Genomic DNA, 6,582 nt, shown 5'->3' with positions numbered 1-6,582 from the left:
TTAGCTATGACCTGAGCTGAATTCAATGTAAAAGGCTGAATTAGCATGACCCGAGCTGAATTCAATGTAAAAGGCTGAATTAGCATGACCCGAGCTGAATTCACTGTAAAAGGCTGAATTAGCATGACCCGAGCTGAATTCAATGTAAAAGGTTGAATTAGCATGACCCGAGCTGAATTCAATGTAAAAGGCTGAATGCATGACACGAGCTGAATTCAATGTAAAAGGCTGAATTAGCATGACCGAGCTGAATTCAATGTAAAAGGCTGAATTAGCATGACACGAGCTGAATTCAATGTAAAAGGCTGAATTAGCATGACCGAGCTGAATTCAATGTAAAAGGCTGAATTAGCATGACACGAGTGAATTCAATGTAAAGGCTGAATTAGCATGACACGAGCTGAATTCAATGTAAAAGGCTGAATTAGCATGACACGAGCTGAATTCAATGTAAAAGGCTGAATTAGCATGACACGAGCTGAATTCAATGTAAAAGGCTGAATTAGCATGACACGAGCTGAATTCAATGTAAAAGGCTGAATTAGCATGACACGAGCTGAATTCAATGTAAAAGGCTGAATTAGCATGACACGAGCTGAATTCAATGTAAAAGGCTGGATAGCATGACACGAGCTGAATTCAATGTAAAAACTGAAATAGCATGACACGAGCTGAATTCAATGTAAAAGGCTGAATTAGCATGACACGAGCTGAAATCAATGTAAAAGGCTGAATTAGCATGACCCGAGCTGAATTTAATGTAAAAGGCTTTGGAAAAAAAGCTTGGTATACGCTCAGTGCTTCATTGACATTTCACAGAGATATGCTTTGTTTTTGTGAGAAATCTTCAAAAAATAACAATCATTTTGAATAATATGAAAAGCGTATACTAAAGTATGAAAATACTATGTCATGTCGTTATCCATCTTAGCTCTATATTATTTTATGTCCTGTGGATTGGAGAAGAAAGATGACTAGTTCAACAGTAAAGTGAGATGTCAGGTCGCCTGTAGCCTTAATTCATGCACAGAATCCAGTCTAGCTGACACGATGCCATTTTCCTGGCTTCTCTCTCTGGCCTCTATTGTTTCAGTCACCTCATTTTAGTCGTCCTCCAAGGGTTCAGCCTTTTGTGACCGATGGAAATAAGTTTCAAGACGACGACCACAACATGTTAAATACTACCCGCCCCACAGTTTGGGAACCACTGTGTTAGAGAAAGACCCCACCGAACGATTCAAACATGAATAATCATATTTGTCTTGGTGAAATGTATTTTTTTACATAAGGAAGTTACATTTGATCAGCTAAGTGCGTTTTCACCAACTCTTGGTAGTGTGGGTGGACACCCTACACAGTACAGAACAGGTAAAGACAAGAACAACACAAGACCATACTGCATTGAAAAAACAAGATGAAACAGTTATATATTGTGAAGACATCCAAGAGACAACTAAAATAATTCTTACACACGATTCACATACATATTCAAATGTATGTAATAACAATATTGATTGATTGCCTGTGAAGTATCCACTTACCTGCAGACTCCACTGCTGCTTTTACATCATCTGCCTCTGCAATCTGTGGAAAATAACATAAACAGTGTAAACATTTCTGTTTTAATCATCTTCCCCATAATAGCTTTGCTTGTTTACTGTTGCTCCAGTCTGGTTTGATATGACGTTGTTGAAGTTTGAGAACTCTCCCCTCCACAAAGTCTATTTGACATGATATTAGTCTGGAAATAGCACGGCGGATAATTTAGAGAGAGAGAGAAGGAGAAAGAGAGAAAGAAAGAGATAGTTTACCTGCTCCTGGATTGGTCTCTCCTCAGTCAGTCGTCTGTTGTAAACTACAGCTTTATCTGCAGGGAAAATAAAACCACATAATAATAATACTACTAATCATCTTTATTATTATCATCAGCAGCATTGTCTTCGTCATCATCAACATCATCATCCGCATCATCATTGTTATCATCATCCTTGTCGTCTTCATCATCATCATCATCACCACCACCATTCACTATCACATCATCTGAGACATCTAAAACGTGTAATTTAGGTAGAAACAAATGTAGGACCAGCTAACCTGACTGCTTCAAATCACAGCCTTKAAAAACTATCTTAAATCATTGTTAGAAGAAACTTTCTCCTATGAACGACAGAGAAAGACATTGACTTGAATTTGAGGGGTCCAACATCATCAGGGTATTTTTAAGATATGCCTGCTTGGTCATGTGGGCCAAGTGTTTTCATGTACTTTGTTTAATTTTGGTTAATGTGGTTTATTGATGTGAAAGAGGGTACAGTCTAGGGCTACAGTGAGTCCCAACTCTCGACCCGACCGGACACAGCAGCGTCATAATCGGTTTAACAAACAAAAGATAAACTGCGTTGGAAATAGAACGCAATCGGCCTTACATCGCATGCAACCACCAACGTCACAAACTCTTTGTTTATTTGTTATTTCCTACTCTATTTTTACTTGAATGATCTTTTTATATATAATGTTTTAAATATATTTTTTAAATGTGAAAATGTTTAAATATAGCCTGGCCTTAGTTAAAATTACTTTAAAAGTGGGCTATAGGCCTAGCGAATTAAAAAATATCCAACTGAAACCAGTCACAACAGATGTAGGCTACCAGCAGGCCATGTACTCACTATCTCGGCAGGTGTGGGAAAGCAGAAAATCTGGGAGACGTCACAGCAAAATCCCGAGCAGAAGGAGAACTCCCACTTCCTTTGGACGCCATTCTGTTGAAACTAAAATATCCACTCAATCGTGGCTGTAGCGCTATTTTTTCGCGATTACTTCCGGTTATAGGCTGTCTTGGTGGTGTTGTGTTGTGTGGATGATCCGACCGACGATAGCGGTCACAAACTGCTGGATGTTTGGACAGCTCTGCTCTTCCCTGCTGGTGGTGCTGAAACTGACAACAGGGCTGCGCTTGGACTCTACCCACTCTGGCTGTTCCTTGGGAGGGGAGGGGCTCTTCAAATCTCCGCTCTCCTCTGGTGCTGTTGGAGCTGTTAACGACCTGCGGTGCTGAAACCAGGACACTCGGTATAATTAACACGAGATAGATAAACTGCCAGGCTCGTAGTCTATAAACTCCGTGTGAGCTGTAGTATGCCGATAGTAGCTACCCAGCTAACTCACCTGCCGTATGCCGATAGTAGCTACCCGAAACAACACGATCTCTCTCGGTCGGACCCAACCGTGAGGGAGGAGAACAAAACGAGTATCCGCCCCTGATTGTGCGTCCTGTTCTGGGCGCCTTAGCTTTTTATAGTCGATCTCTACTGTGGGCGGTCCCATTTTACCCCATTGGAATTAGATACATCCATACATACACAACAAGTCAACATGGTTGTGCCCAGAGCAGTGTTGTGTTTCAGATGTTTTKCATGTTCCTCAGCCCCAGTTAATCTCCTGCTTTATGAGCTTTATGCTTCAGATGAATATACATGCTGTCTGCTGATTGGACAGAGCTGTCTTAATGGGACTAAAGCTTTGAGTAGAGTGAACATGCTGAGCAGCGTGTTATCAGTTGTCCATTGAGGAACAGCACACACACACTTATTAAAATACCATTGCTACATGCTCAGGGCATTGTTCTGTGTCTATCTGTCTGTCTGTCTGTCTGTCATATCCCTCAGTGCAGTGGCCCTTATCTCATTCTCTCTCCCCTGCTCTGCCCTTTCACTGTCTCTTCTCATTCAATTTCAATTTAAGGGCTTTTTTGGCATGGGAAACTTATGTTTACATTGCTATAGCAAGTGAAATACATAATAGATCTCTCTTTCATCTTTCTCTGTCTCTCCACTTTCACTGCTCTCCTATTGATTACACCTGACCCCCCCACACCCCACACCCCCACCTGTAATCTGATCTAGCCCCTGAGCTGCAGTAATCTCTGTAGTAGTCACTGCATGACACTACTCACATACACATTGAACTTCCTATTCTAATTTATACTGCAGTTATCACCTTTTAACAGTCCTACTGTAGTTATCACACCTTTTATCAAACCTACTGCAGTTATCACCTTTAATCAAGCCCACTGCAGTCATCACCTTTAATCAAACCTACTGCAGTCATCACCTTTAATCAAGCCTACTGCAGTAATAACCTTTAATCAAACCTACTGCAGTTATCACCTTTAATCAATCCTACTGCAGTCATCACCTTTAATCAAACCTACTGCAGTTATCACCTTTTATCAAATCTACTGCAGTTATCACCTTTTGAACTACATATTGTAGATAGGCCTATTCTCTTGTTTCAGAGGCTGAAACAGAGTGGGTGTGTTTTCTCTCCTCTGCAGTGTGTTATGGGATGCGCAGACAATAGTGTTTCCTGTTCTGTTTCCTGCCTGTCTCAGTAGTCTCACATCACCACTAACCACAGCAAACACATTACTGTCTCTGGGACTGAGATGGGAGTTCTCTCTCAGAGGAGGAGAGGAATGAGAGGAGGAGGAGAAATAAGAAAAGGAGGTGAAGGTAGAGGAGGGAGATGAGAGAAAGGACACAGAAGATGAAGAGTTGTAGGAGGCAGATGAGGAGCAGGAGGTAGATGAGGAGCAGGCAGTTACGAGAGGAAAGCAGGAGTTTAAATGAGAAGCAAGGCCATGCAGGCAGCACGCCAGGTAGATCGAAGCAGAGCGTAGATGAGCGAACAGGGACGTAGATGGGAGCCAGGGGAGAGGAGGAGAATGAGAGCAGAGTACGATGAGGAGCAGGAGTAAGATGAGGAGCAGGAGGCAGAGAGGAGCAGAAGCAAAGATGAGGAGCGAGAGACATGAGGAGCAGAGTAGATGATGAGAGCAGGAGGCAGATGAGGATGCAGGACGCGTAGATTGAGGAGCACAGAGGAGCTATGAGGAGCAGCGAGGCAGATAGAGCAGGAGCTAGATGAGGAGCAGGGGTAGATGAGGAGCAGGGGAGATGAGCATGAGGAGCAGAGTAGATGAGGACCAGAGTTCTAGCATGAGGAGCAGGAGCAGATGAGGAGCAGGATTAGATGAGACGCAGAAGCTTAGATTGAGGAGCAGAGCGCAGATGACTGACGAGCAGAGGCAGATGAGCGAGCAAGGATTAGATGAGGAGCAGGAAGGACAATGGAGCAGAGCTAAGCAGAGAGCGCAGGACTGTAGCACGAGACGCAGGAGGTAATGCCGGAGCACGACTAATAGAGCCAGGATGCGCATGAGCCAGCAGGAGCTACATGAAGAGCAGCGAGCACGAGCAGAGCAAGCAGGCAGCCATGAGGAGCAAGAGGCAGAACTGAGGAGCAGGACGTACATCCAGGCCAGCCAGAGGCCAGAATGGCGAGCAACGGTACGCATCGCAGGAGCAGGAGGCAGAGAGAGCCAGAGCAAATAGAGCAGACGACGCAGCAGAGGACAGCAGGAGCCAAGAGGCAGCAGGTTAGATGAGGCAGCACGTGAGACTGAAGAGCAGGGTTAGATGAGAGCAGAGCACCATGAGAGCAGGACAGAGAGGAGCACGGGCGTTAGATGAGAGCATGGAGTTATGAGCACGGACAGCGGGCTTACATGAGCAGCACACGCAGGCAATCGAGAGCAGGAGCAGCATGCAGGAGCAGGGGTTAGATGAGGAGCAGGAGGCAGATGAGAAGCAGGGGTTAGATGAGGAGCAGGAGGCAGATGAGGAGCAGGAGTTAGATGAGGAGCAAATCAAATCAAAGTTTATTTGTCACATGCGCCGAATACAACAGGTGTAGACTTTACAGTGAAATGCTTACTTACAGGCTCTAAGTAAGGAAATAAGTAAGTAAGGAAATAAAAACAACAGTAAAACGACAGTGAAAAATAACAGTTGTGAGGCTATATACAGTTGTGAGGCTATAACAGTAGCGAGGCTACATACAGGCACCGGTTAGTCGGGCTGATTGAGGTAGTATGTACATGTAGATATGGTTAAAGCGACTATGCATATATGATAAACAGAGAGTAGCAGTAGCGTAAAAGAGGGGTTGGCGGGTGGTGGGTGGCGGAACACAATGCAGATAGCCCGGTTAGCCAATGTGCAGGAGCACTGGTTGGTCGGGCCAATTGAGGTAGTATGTACATGAATGTATAGTTAAAGTGACTATGCATATATGATAAACAGATAGTAGCAGCAGCGTAAAATAGTGGTTGGGGGGGGAACACAATGCAAATAGTTCGGGTAGCCATTTGATTACCTGTTCAGGAGTCTTATGGCTTGGGGGTAAAAACTGTTGAGAAGCCTTTTTGTCCTAGTCTCTGACCTCCTCCCTATAGGCTGTCTTGTCGTTGTCGGTGATCAGGGCTACCACTGTTGTGTCGTCTGAAAACTTAATGATGGCGTTGGAGTCGTGCCTGGCCATGCAGTCGTGGGTGAACAGGGAGTACAGGAGGGAACTGAGCACGCACCCCTGGGGGGCTCCAGTGTTGAGGATCAGCGTGGCAGATGTGTTGCTACCTACCCTCACCACCTGGGGGCGGCCCGTCAGGAAGTCCAGCAGGAGGTAGATGAGGAGCAGGAGGTAGATGAGGAGCAGGAGGTAGATGAGGAGCAGGAGGTA

At 44.6% G+C, this 6,582-nt stretch overlaps 1 long non-coding RNA gene across 2 annotated transcripts in view; it reads right to left on the bottom strand.

Moving 5' to 3' along the window:
- LOC112075841 (uncharacterized) overlaps window positions 1-3,447 on the bottom strand; it is a 7,758-nt gene extending 4,311 nt beyond the window's left edge. Inside the window, exons 1-4 of one of the 2 annotated variants that reach the window (XR_011477503.1) lie at window positions 3,169-3,447; window positions 2,670-3,054; window positions 1,812-1,867; window positions 1,542-1,584 (exon numbers count right to left, since the gene is read on the bottom strand). This is a non-coding gene — a long non-coding RNA (uncharacterized lncRNA). The remainder of the gene's footprint in view (window positions 1-1,541; window positions 1,585-1,811; window positions 1,868-2,669; window positions 3,055-3,168) is intronic. The other variant, XR_002895052.2, reaches the window with a different exon arrangement.
- Between the last annotated feature and the right edge of the window lie 3,135 nt (window positions 3,448-6,582).

This window comes from Salvelinus sp. IW2-2015, unplaced genomic scaffold, assembly GCF_002910315.2.
Source record: "Salvelinus sp. IW2-2015 unplaced genomic scaffold, ASM291031v2 Un_scaffold3432, whole genome shotgun sequence".
NCBI lineage: Eukaryota > Metazoa > Chordata > Actinopteri > Salmoniformes > Salmonidae > Salvelinus > Salvelinus sp. IW2-2015.
This window is presented reverse-complemented; position numbering and strand designations above follow the sequence as displayed.